At 50.6% G+C, this 12,254-nt stretch overlaps 1 long non-coding RNA gene and 1 pseudogene across 2 annotated transcripts; both read left to right on the top strand.

The window, feature by feature from the left end:
* The first annotated feature begins 1,084 nt into the window (after positions 1-1,084).
* On the top strand, positions 1,085-4,291 carry LOC110204273 (class I histocompatibility antigen, Gogo-OKO alpha chain-like; annotated as a pseudogene). Its single transcript, XR_013484007.1, has 6 exons — positions 1,085-1,163; positions 2,370-2,651; positions 2,769-3,040; positions 3,239-3,514; positions 3,666-3,770; positions 4,251-4,291. The product of XR_013484007.1 is annotated as a class I histocompatibility antigen, Gogo-OKO alpha chain-like (transcript).
* An 879-nt stretch (positions 4,292-5,170) lies between these two features.
* On the top strand, positions 5,171-9,679 carry LOC110204272 (uncharacterized). The gene is made up of 3 exons (XR_013484009.1): positions 5,171-5,381; positions 9,332-9,454; positions 9,536-9,679. It is a non-coding gene; the product is annotated as an uncharacterized LOC110204272 (long non-coding RNA).
* The last annotated feature ends 2,575 nt before the right edge of the window (positions 9,680-12,254 follow it).

Raw genomic sequence — 12,254 nt, 5'->3', positions numbered from 1 at the left:
GGTCCTGCTGGGTAAAGGGCATCACCTATAACAGAATCACTCTGAAGGCACAGTCCCAAACTGCTTTCCAGAATGACCAGGCCAATTCACAGCCTGATCCACAGGGCACCACTGTCTCCCTGCAGCCCCTCAACATTAGTCATTTTCTTCTCTGGACAGTCTAGAATTCTTAACACACTAGCCTGGTCCTTCCCTCCCCTAAACCCTGTAGATGGCGCCAGAGAGCAGCCTTTCCTACTAATCTACTAATCCTCAATTGCTGGAAGTTGGCAGAGCAATTTCTCTAGTCTAAGATGCCTCCTCTAGGTTCGCTTTTGACTCTGTCCCTGCCGTCCTGACTAGCCCAGGCTTCCTTCCTTAGGCAGCTGTTTCCCAGCTATTTCACTCCATGTGGGAAAGCTTTGGCGCTCTCGCTGTCTCTGCCTCTCTCCCTCACTATCTCTTCTCTCTCTGTCTCCGTCCCTCCTCTCTGTCTGTCTCTTTCTCTCTCCCCCTTTTCTACTCTTGATTCCAAATTCCATTTACTGGACCCTGAGTTACTCTCTATTCTTGGGTCCCTTGCTCGCTTATCCACACAGCCTGGGGACGTTACAAGGCTTGCTGAGTCACAGCTGGGATGGAGGTCATTAAAACGGAGGTGGCAACACACCCACTACTAATCAGCCTGCAGATTTCTTCAGTCCTCAGAGGCCCTCAACGTCTTCCTCACTTCTAGGGAGGGGAAGGGGTCACACTGAGGAAGGCTTGGTGTTGGAAGGCCAGCAGAGGAGCGTTAAGGGCTGGGACCGTCTCTTTGTCTGGTTCAAGCTGGGAGCACAAGAGCCTCGGCTCCTGGAGTGATGATGGGAAGGATTCAGAGGCTGTTCTGGGAATGACACAGAAGGTCTGTAAAGCTGGGGATTTCCTCCGAGTCAGTTTCAGTTTTGGTCTCCTAACCTGTGAGAGCTCATTCTGCCCAGTCACCAATGACGTTTTTTGTCTTTCATTTGCTATTGGCCGGCAGAGCCTCTGTGAAGCCAACCACAAGTTAGGGATTCGCCCCTCTACAAATCCAGCGCAGACTGGTCTCAGTGACACTGTGCTTCTCTGACCATGGGTCATGGAGCCTTATGTGCGCTCTCTCTTTTTGCTGGGGACCCTGGCCCTGCCGGAGACCTGGGCAGGCAAGTAGAGGATAGATTAAGCGGCCGCCTGGAGACTGGACACAGCGTCCAGGGGTGGACGTGTGGGTGGGAGGGGGTTTCCTACAGAAAGCTCCTCCGGCACTAGCCCAGGGTGGGTTTCCAGGGAACCGGCGCCTTAATGTCAGGTGAAGTCGGGGTATTGGTGAAAGGAAGAATATGTGTATGTGTGTGTGTGTGTGTGTGTGTGTGTGAGACTCGGAGACCAGTCCCTTAGCTGGGCTTTGGCAGGAGGGGGAGGGAAGAGGGGGTAGTGGTGTCGGTTCCTTAGTTTGGGGGTGGTGGTGAGTGGATTGGTGGGTGGGGGTGAGGACGAGGGGCGCTGAGGCAGAGGAGACAAGGTGCGACAGTCCTGGGGGGTTAAGGAGCAGAGGTGTCTGGGAACACCCCCCCCCAAGGTCGAGGACAGAACCAGGAGCAGCTTTGTTAAAGAGCTTCACTGAGGATAGTGGGGGGCGGGGATGAGGCCGGGGCAGGGGAGGACCCAAGGTGGGGTCTGAGGGTGAGGAGTGTGAAGGACTTGGGACCTGGACCAGAGGTCCAGTGGGGGCGGGGGGCGGAGAAGGTGCTGGCGAAGGGGCACTAGGACCTGCCCGGGCTGTCAGTGAAGGCGTTTTGCCGATCTCAAAGCGCGGTAGTCTCGAGAACTATTATCTCCCGGTAGGGGCAGCTAGGCGGCGCAGTGGATACAGCACCGGCCCTGGATTCAGGAGGACCTGAGTTCAAATTCGGCCTCAGACACATAACACTTACTAGCTTTGTGACCCTAGGCAAGTCACTTAACCCCACTGCCTAGCCAAAAAAACTCCAAAAAAAAACCCCCCAAAACAAAAAGAGAATTATTACCTCCCGCTGCGGTGCTCCATCAGTGTCGAGGGCTGAGAGACCAGAATGCCGGCGGGTGGGGAGGAAGCCGTCTCCAGGAGGCGGGGTTAGGAGTCCGGGGTCACATCCCGGGCGTGGGGGGTTAAGGGTCACACGCAGGTCGCGAAGGGGTCATGGGTTACGCATCTGCTGCAACGGTGCAAAGGTCGCGCCCCAGTTTGCACGGGTCAAGGGTCACGCTGCTGGAGGGCAAGGAGGTCAAAGGTCGCGCCCCGGCCTTGGCCTCAGACCCAGGACCGCCAGGGCCGGGGGTACTCGGTCACCGTCCTGACCCCTGACCCGCCCCCGCTCCCCACGTCTCAGGCTCTCACTCCATGAGGTACTTCTACATCGCCATGGCCTCCCCTGAGCTCGAGGAGCCGCGGTTCATCGAAGTGGGCTACGTGGACGATCAGCAGTTCGTGCGCTTCGACAGCGCCCACGCGAGTCCGAGGAGGAGCCGCGGGCGCCGTGGATGGAGCGGGTGGAACAGGAGGAGCCGGGCTACTGGAAGCGGAAGACGGGGCGGCATAAGGCGAACGCACAGACTTCCCGAGTGAACCTACAGACCCTCCGCGGCTACTTCAACCAGAGCGAGGGCGGTGCGTGACGTGGGCGGGAGCGGAGCGGGGGAGGGGCGTGTCTGAGATGTCCCACGGCCACTGCGGCTCCCACAGAGATGGGGAGCTCCCGGGCTGGAGGACCCGCGTGGGGGCGGGGCAGGGGTCACACTCTCCAGCGCATGTATGGCTGCGAGGTCTTGCCGGAGCTCACCTTCAAGCGCGGGTTTGAACAATACGCCTACGACGGGCGGGACTACATTGCCCTGGACACGGAGACCTCCATGTGGACGGCGGCGGTGCCACAAGCCGTGAGCACCAAGCGCAAGTGGGAGGTGGAGGGGAGCGTCACGGAGGGAGTTAAAGCCCACCTGGAGGAGACGCGCGGGCTGAAGAAGTCCCTGGAGATGGGGAAGGAGACGCTGAAGAGGACAGGTACGGCCTGGTCTGCCCCAGTATGCGCGGTACTCAAGGCCTCAGCTGGCCCTTGTTCCTCCCCTGCAGCTCCCGACCCCCAGCCACCCCTTGTACCCCAGGGCCCGGATTGCAGGGTGTCCCCCTGCCCCTACCTGACCTTGTGCCTCTGGAGGGGAGGGGGGAGAGCCTGGACATGCCACTGACCTTTGCCTCCAGACCCGCCCAATGCCCAAGTGACCCGCCACACTGCCCCCTACGGGGAGGTGACCCTGCGGTGCCGGGCCCAGGACTTCTACCCCGCGGACATCTCCCTGCCGTGGCTGAGGGATGGGGAGGAGCAGCTCCAGGACACGGAGTTCATTGAGACCAGGCCTGCAGGGGACGGGACCTTCCAGAAGTGGGCAGGTGTGGATGTGACCTCGGGCCAGGAAGGGAAATATACCTGCCGAGTTCAGCACGAGGGACTGCCAGAGCCGCTCACCCTGAAGTGGGGTAAGGACAGTGAGGAGGGTCTGGGAAAGGCCATCCCCCACACCCCCAAAAGACCAGAGGGAGGTGGAGTGACTGCGGGGAGGTGGGGGAGGGGTTGGTGACTCTGAGGCCCCAGAGGGATCAGGCCTCTCACTGCCCTTTTCCATTTCAGAGCCAGAGCCCTCCTCCACCTGGTACATTGTGGGGGGCATTGCTGTCCTCCTCCTCCTCACCATTGTAGTCATCGCTGGATTTGTGATCTGGAGAAACACTTCAGGTGGGCAGGACTAGGAGGGGGTCCTTCGGGAGCAGGCTCCATGGAGATCCTGGCTTCCCCTAACCCGAAGCTTGTCTTTCTGTCCCCAAGTCCTCTCTTTTCCATCTAAGGGACTCTTAGATGGGCCCTAAGACTCCAGATGAACAAAATCCCTAACTAGAAACCATTTATCTCAAGGATGCCAGGCAGGGGTATAACAGGCTGGCCTAGTGGGGGATCTGCTTCAGACTCAGAGGGCCTGGGTATCCCCCAGTTGGAGGCTGTAGACCAGCCTTGGGGACCTCTGGAGGTGGGGAAGTACCCATTTGGGGGTGGCCTCTTTTCTCTTCCTCTTGGATCCAGAGGCTGGACTGGAGTGGGAGATGGGGGTGCAGTCCCAGTTGTAATTTGTTGTGTCTCTAAGACAGTCCAGTGAACTCCTGAGACCTTAGTGTGGTCTCCTCTCCTGGATTCCTCACTGGGAATTTGTTTCTTTTCCAGGTGGAAAAGGAGGGGATTATGTTCAGGCAGCAGGTAAGTGAAGGGTAGACATGGAGGATAGAAGGAAGGTTCCAGCCCATGGTATCTTTAGGACCTGGGCAATGGGAAGGCAGAGGGGAGGCTTAACCTTGGTGTCCCCTTCCCTTTCCATACCCTGGTTCTGGGATGTATGTCCCTGACTGGGTCATTTCCCTCCTTTGTCTCCAGGCAATGACAGTGCACAGGGGTCAGATGTCTCTCTCACAGTCAAAGTTGAGACTCTGGGGGCCTGGAAGGAGAGAGGGGCTGGGGTAAAGGGGGCCAAGCAAAGAGGAGGGTATATGAGGCTGGGCCTAGGACTGGATGGGTGGTGAGGCAGGCCCTTCAGAATGATGAGAGGTTGGACACCAGAGGGGACTCGGAGCATCTCCCTGAAACTCTCTTTCCTTCTTCTCCAGCTTGAGAGAATTGCCTGGTGTGGGCCTGAGGAAGAAAACAAGTCTCCAGTCCCTGTGTTGTTCCTGTGGACCCCTGGCTTCTCTCCCCAGCACTGGCCCAAGCCCAGGGAAGCATCGTTAAGCCCTCACCCTGTTCTCTAAGGCCCCCTTCCCCCACCTTCTTTCTTTCTGCCTGTCTCGCTCTGCAGGGAGACAACCAGCAGTGAGGGCCAGAGCGCTCTGGGAATGAGCCCTCCTTCACATTTGAGAGGCACTGACCTCTGGGAGCTTTGTCTGACTGCACGCAACCTGATGAATTGTTGTTCTTGAGTCCTCAGCTTTTCTCCACAATCTCCATCTGCGTGGGGGTCTTTGGGGGACAGGATGAGAATGTGGAGACGTTATGGCTGTATGAAGGGGAAATAAAGTTTGGAGACGTCTGGGAATCCTTTTATTTGCTCTGCTGAGTCTGTGAGTGCAGGTGGGGGCTGGGGTCAAGAGGGGAAGGAGCCTGGGGGAGGGCTGGTGTATGGTGCATGGTGAGGGTACAGATGCTTGTCTTTGCTTTGTACTGCTTGGGTGCACTTGTGGATGTGGTATATTCAGACTTGTTCCAGGGCTTCAGACAGAGCCCAGGCTGTGTACTCCTCCTGGAACTGGAATGACGCACAAACAGGCTGTTGGCCCATAGGCGGCCCCTCAGCGTGGACTTTCAGTGAGTTCCAGTTCTCTCTATTTTGTTGCCATTTTCCTCCCCCCTTGTGTGTGTGTCCCTGTTTTTCTTTCATTGCAGGGGCCTCCCTAAGGGCTTCAGTGGCCTCTGCTCAGGGCCCATTCCAGGACCCTGGGGCTCTGTCTCTGTTGGTGATGGCAGCTGCGGGGAGTGACCGCCTTGTCCTCTCTTTTTAGACTGTCCCAGACTGGGGGCTTTTCTTCCCCTCTGAGGAATGGAAGGGTTTCCTACCCGTTAACTTTGGAGTTAATGAAGGAAGGAATATCTAGTTTCTAAACAGAAAGAACCCTGGAGTCCCTACCCTGTACACGGTTAGAGCCAGCTGATTGATCTGCACCTATAACTTCCCCCCTCCTCCACTCTTCTTTCCCCTTTGGAATGATCCACGCTGCTGGGAACATTCACCTTTCCCTCTTTTGTTCTGCCCTTAGTATTTCTTTCCCCAAAAGACCAATGTTTTAATTATGTACATTTCTCTCCTATCATATAATCACCATCTCAGCTTAGTATCAGACAATTGTTTTTTCCTCATCCGAGGCCATCTGAGTTTTGCTCACTTGTTTTAAAATCCCTGGTGTGGACGTTTCCATCACTATTATTAATTGATCTAAGGCAGTCAATCACAAAGTGATGGGAACTGCAGAGACTTGGGCCCTTCTTACCTCCTAGCTGATATGCGATAATTAAGAGAAAACATTCACTACAGGTATGTCAGGTCAGATCTTGGGTCATGTTGGACATTTGTTGCTCATACCACACTGAGTAGCTGGGACATAGCTTTTGTCCCAGAAGGTTCAAGGCCTGTCTTTGAGCCTCTTCGTCTAACAAGGCCGGGGATAATAAGTGGACGATTTCCCTTGGGGTGTAAGCCATCTTATCCCCCATGGCCAGACATGATTTGGGGACCCTGGGGTTGAAGTAGGGAAAGAGCTTCAAGGGAGTGGAACCATCTTCTTTGAGCCCAAAGCTTCCTCTTGTCTTGGTCATATAGTTGTGGAGAGTTGTACATGGAGGACTTGTCTTTTCTCACAAGACTCCCTGTCTCCACATGGCTTACAAGGAGCAGGACAAAAATACTGCTTTTACATCTCTGATGAATAATTAGTTCACTGAAATATGAAACATCTCTCATAGAACTGGAGTTGCTTTTCTGACCCTGATCTCCAAACTCTGTGACCCTCAGAGTCCAGCTTTCCAAATGACCCCCATTACAGGTGTCCATAAGCAGGAGGGGCTGCTCCAGGAGGCCCGGCCTTGGGGGGGACTGAGTGACTAACCCTTGTGGGCTTTGTTAGAGTGTGGATTCCATGCAGGTGTAGGTGTGACCGGAGGGGTCAAATACACAAGCCTGCTGCCTGGCTGCAGTGTTCTGGAATGCTTTGGAAGCAAGTTAAAGAGTAGGGAGATATTTAACAAAGACATGAAAATACAATAAAGCAGATAACATTTCATTGTAAACTGAGTCAGTGCATGGCCTGCAGGGATCCTTAAGTGCCTCCCAGGCCTATTTGGGGGCAGCCAGGCGGTGCGGTGGATGGAGTGCAGGGACCAGAGTCAGGAAGACTCATCTTCCTGTATTCAAATCTGGCCTCAGACACTTACTAGCCGTGTGACCCTGGACAAGTCACTTCGCCCTGTTTGCCTCAGTTCCCTCATCTGTAGAATGAGCTGGAGGAGGAAATGACAAAGTGCTCCAGTATCTTTGGCAAGAAAACCCCAAATGGGGTCACAGAGTATGGACATGACTGAAAATGACTGAATGACAACAACAATAAGTTTCTGTTTGAGTTCAACATCGCTGGTTAGACCAGCTGACATTGAAGTGACCCAAAGGACTCCCAGATTCTGTGATGCTGATTCCCCTACACTTGTGGTTGCTTCATATCAAGGAGTTCCCTGGCCCTTGGCTACTAGCCACTCAACACACATAGGACCATGGAAGGGTGTTGAGACTGCCTATTGGGAACAATTGTTGGGTCAGCATCCTTTTTAGAGTCCTACGTATTTGGGCTGGGGGTCAGGTCTGGCAAAGGCCTTGCCATCCCAAACCTTAGCTCGCCCTATAAGAACCTTGGCTTTGCCTCCTTCCTTTCCTAACAGTCTCCTCTGTGGCTCATAGGTTCAAAGCAAGAGATCTGGCTTATTAGCCTTAGTATCACTGACAATACAAATGTTATTCTCATTTTACTGATGATGAAACTGAGGTCCAGAAAGTCTCAGTGAGGTGCTCAGAGCCACACACCCATTGAAAGCCAGAGTTAGGACCTGACCTCAGGTCTTCCACTCCGCCATGGGGCCTCCCAAGCCCGACACTCCAAATCCCAGCTGCAGCCCTGGGTGAAGCCTGACGTGGATAGACCTGTGGAGGTCTGCCTCTGAAACCTTCCTTCTGTATCTCCATCGAATCCCTTAAATATGGGTACCTCATTCAGTGGCTCCCCTTCTCTTGAATGCCCAGTTTGTAGCAGGGATCTCCCCTGGAATCTGTAAATCTCTCTGGAACCTTCAGACAAAGGCATAAGCAGGATGGGAGGGGAGAGGAGGCGTCCCTGAGTGTCACAGCCGTGTGCTTCCAGCTGCTGTGTTGGCAGCCCGTGGGCCTCAATGGCATGCCTGAAAGCAACCCACCTGGCCCTGTCCAAGGTTAGGGAAATATTAAACTAGCAGATGAATTGCATTTTCTTTGGCATCCATGTGAGATGAAATTAGGGCTCACATTCCTCATTTGCAGCAGAATGTGGGTCTAAATTTCAAGGCAGTGAGGTGGCTCAGATAGTGCAGTCTCTGACTTAGAGTCAGGGAGACCTGAGTTCAAATCGCATCTCAGACGCTTAATAGCTTTGTGACCCAGAGCGGGTCACTTACCCTCTCACCTCAGGTTTCCTGAGATCGGGCTCATAATAGCACTTCTTTCCCAGGGTGGGTGTGAAGGTTATATGAGATCATATTTAGAAAATGGTTTTGCAAAGCTTGTTATAGAAATGCACAGTTATTATTATTGTCTTCAAGCGATAATTCCTATGATTCTGCCGATTCTAAACAGTCATTCAATCATCACGATATTCATTGAAATGATGACTTTCATCCCATTCCTTCACAACCCTATGAATTCCTCCCATTGTGAAGGAGGCATTGGTCATTTATCTCTTAAGCAGGGACCCTCTTTCCACCCAGTGGATATCCATGGTATTATAGGATAATAGGATATAGAATTATAAGGTGTGAGGAGAGCACAGTCCTCTGACAAACCCGTACCTGAAGCCTTCAGACTTCCTAGTGAGCTTGAGGACTTCACAGGATCATCAGTCTAGAGTCTGAGGGGGCCCAGCAGGCCATCTGCCCCAGCTGCCTAGAACAGCACCTAGTCCATAGCAGACTCAATGAATGCTGTTGGCCTGACTGACTCCACTCGCCCAATCCATTCCTTTGATCTCTAGAACTTTTTATGAAAGTAAAATCTGCTTGACAATGACTAAAAACTTGCTTATTCAGTAGAACAGTGAGAAATAACACGGTCTTGAAGGAAGATCCGGTTCCTAGAGGGCCCTTCAGCTGCTTTCTGGGTCACTGAGGAATAAATTGCCCAGAAATTGAACAATTGTAAAAAACACAGGGTCGTGATTAGATGCAGCTTGTGAAGTCCAGGCTTGGTCAGCCACAGCCTTTCAGAAACGCTAGTCTGGGATACCCAGGGAAGGCTTCCCAGTGAGAAGGGGACTTCAGCTTCAAAGAAGTTACTTTTATCTATGTCAGGGGCTCTTCAGCTGAAGCACATGACCCCTGAGGAATTTGATGAAAGTTTTCAGGGGGTCTGGGAATTTGGTTGGGAAAAAATACATCTTTATTTTGACTAGCTTCTAATTGAAAGGCAATCATTCCTTTGACTATCAAATTTTCAGAAACCACAATAGCCTTCTTTTTGCTCCCAGCAGCAAGAGGAAGACGACGAAGCAGATGTCTTCATTTAGTAAGCACTGGAATAAGATGCACACTTTGTGCCGTCGTTATGGCTCTAAGGCATACCATCTTCAGAAGTCAACATGTGGCAGGCAAATGTGGGTATCCTGCTAAATGAAAGAGAAAGTATAAAGTACTGGTCGAATGAGGCACCTAAAAATTGTCTATCGTCGATTCAGGAATGGATTCCGTGAAGGAAGAACACCTAAACCCCAGAGAGCAGCTGTTGCAGCATCTAGTTCATCTTGAGGATTCAACTGTTTGTTAAAATAAATGTCCTGAATGAAAAAAGTAAGACAAAAAACCCCAAAGAAAACCACAGTAGCATTCTTATTTTATTAAAAGCTTCAACAGATGACACATAATTTAAGATAAAATACAGAGGTATGAATCTTTTAGACCATAACAATAATTAGAAGTAGACTTGTTTCCTTGTATCAGAACGATGAAGGAAATACAACTGTGTTAGGTGCCCTCAGGCGTTTTCCGTGTGTGTGTGTGTGTGTACATACACAAGTGCATATGTATGGGAGATAATAGCTACTAACCGATCAACCAATTCATCGAGAAATATTTCTCAATAACCTTCTATGCCAGTCACTGTCCTAGGTGCTGGGATGGAAAGGCTCACATGGATCAGTCCCTGCCTTGAAGGCACTTTCATCCTGCCAGGGTTTATCCAGGACCAGTTTTCTGTCACTGCCTGTGATCAAAACACTGCTGTTTTCACTTTGTGTTATTATGAACTTGACAAACATGGTCTTTCCCTATACAAAGAGTAGAAAAATGGATTGTATTTGGAGTTGTCAACCGATTTTCATACGATGAATTTGTATAGCATTAAACACCATTGTTCCCAAAGTGACCCATTTTGTCTGTCTGTAAACTTCTTTCTCCTTTCTTCTGTGTATTTTATGTGCTTCTTTGATGATGTTGTCTTTCTTTTTTTTAATGTCACTATTATTACCAGCTCCCAAATTGCCCCATTCCCTAAACCCAAAGCCCTTATAACAAAGAAGCAAATGGGGGCAGCTAGGTGGCTCAGTGGATAGAGTACCGGCCCTGGATTCAGGAGGACCTGAGTTCAAATCCGGCCTCAGACACATAGCACTTACTAGCTGTGTGACCCTGGGCAAGTCACTTAACCCCATTGCCAACAAAACAAAGAAGCAAATGACAACCAATGCACTGATTTGCTCAGTCTGAGACTGTACATCTCATTCTATATCTTTAGTCCATCCTCTCTCTTTTGCAAGGTGGAAAATCATTGTTGGTCTTTGGGAATTGTGAGTGGTGATTACACTGATCACAACTTTTAAGACTTTCAAAATTGCATTGCAAATACCCTAACTGGCTACAAAGGACCTGTGAAGGAAGAGGCTATATGCATCCGGAGAAAAATTGGCAAATAGCAGTATGTAGAGAATGATTTTACACACACACACACACACACACACACACACAACACACTACACATACATACACATACATTTGTGTCTAATGGTATCCATCTCTGGGGCTGGGGAGGGGAAGAACAAAAGAGAAAAAAGAAAGTTACATGAAAACTTTATTATATATTTAATAGCAATAGAAAGTTGTATGTAATAGATTTGCAGTTTCATGTACAATCACCTTTTTTTATTCTACTATGTTATAAAAATGCTTGTTTTATACCGCAAGTTCAAAATAAAATACATAAAAATTACCAAAAAAAAAAAGCGCTACAACTGGCTCCTGTCAGCTGCAGGCTGGGCATCAGTGACTAAACCAGGTTGGGTTGTTCATCTTGTCCAGACCCCAGTTTACTAGGAACACTCTGAGGGAGGACAAAGGGAGGAGATGATGGGAGAAGGAGGTCATAGGGAAAAGAAATGGGATAAGAGTCCTGTCTTTGCATCCTTTCCAGTGATGCCCTGCACTCTCCTGGGTCCTTATTTTTTTTTTTAGGCAATTGGGGTTAGGTGACTTGCCCAAGGTCACACAGCTACTAAGTGTCAAGTGTTTGGTGTGAGGCCGGATTTGTACTCAGCTCCTCCTGACTTCAGGGCTGGTGCTCTATCCACTGCGCCACCTAGCTGCCCCCTGGGTCCTTATTCTTCCCAAGGATATTCAGGGTCCGGTCCCCTCCTCTTGTTAGGGACATGCTTAACAACAACTGCTAGCTGATAGTTCAGGTTCAAGGTTGGGATGAAATGAGGCCCTCACGAGTCATTGAACACAAAGAAAGGAGGCTGACTTTGTCCTGACCCAGTGAGGGTGTGCACCAAGGACCCAGTGACACTTTTCTGGAGAGGGCTCCTCTATCTGGTCAGCAGGGCAGGGCAGGGTGACTCCAAAGAAGCCACCATGCTGGAGGAGCCACAACTCCCTGTGGATGGGACTTTAGGTGCCCTTAGGTCACCAGGAAGCTACCTTAAGGGAGACAAGGGCCAATCAAATCCTAGGGACTGCTTCATTGCCTTTTAGTGAAAACTAATCCTTGTTTTGGGGAAACCAGAAGCTCCTGTCACACACCATGCCCAAAGACCCACAGATCTTCTAGAAGGCTTTCTGCCATTTCCTAATTTTCAGGATTTGATTGGACAATTGTCCTGGCCTAGGGAATACAAGAACTGAAGAAAAAATACTTTGCCTCACCAAAGAGTAACCAAAAGGAAAAGGAAAAAAAAAGATAAGGAGGATGAAAAAAGCCAGAAATTCCAGATTTTCTCTTTCTCTTTTGGATGAACTGAGCCTCAGATCTTAGTGATCTAGACTTGGTGTCAAATACTTATGGAGCCATATTAAAATGTCATTGAAAAGTATTTTACAAAATAAAGATATAATAAAGCATAAATAATGTTACTATGTGGTTTTCTCAGAGATCCTTACCTACAGAGCCTGGCAGGTAGCAAGTGC

The sequence above is a fragment of the Phascolarctos cinereus genome, unplaced genomic scaffold, assembly GCF_003287225.1.
Source record: "Phascolarctos cinereus isolate Bilbo 61053 unplaced genomic scaffold, phaCin_HiC Scaffold_200;HRSCAF=778, whole genome shotgun sequence".
Taxonomy (NCBI): Eukaryota; Metazoa; Chordata; class Mammalia; order Diprotodontia; family Phascolarctidae; genus Phascolarctos; species Phascolarctos cinereus.
The sequence above is the reverse complement of the archived record's forward strand: the minus strand, read 5'-3'. Positions and strand labels throughout refer to the sequence as shown.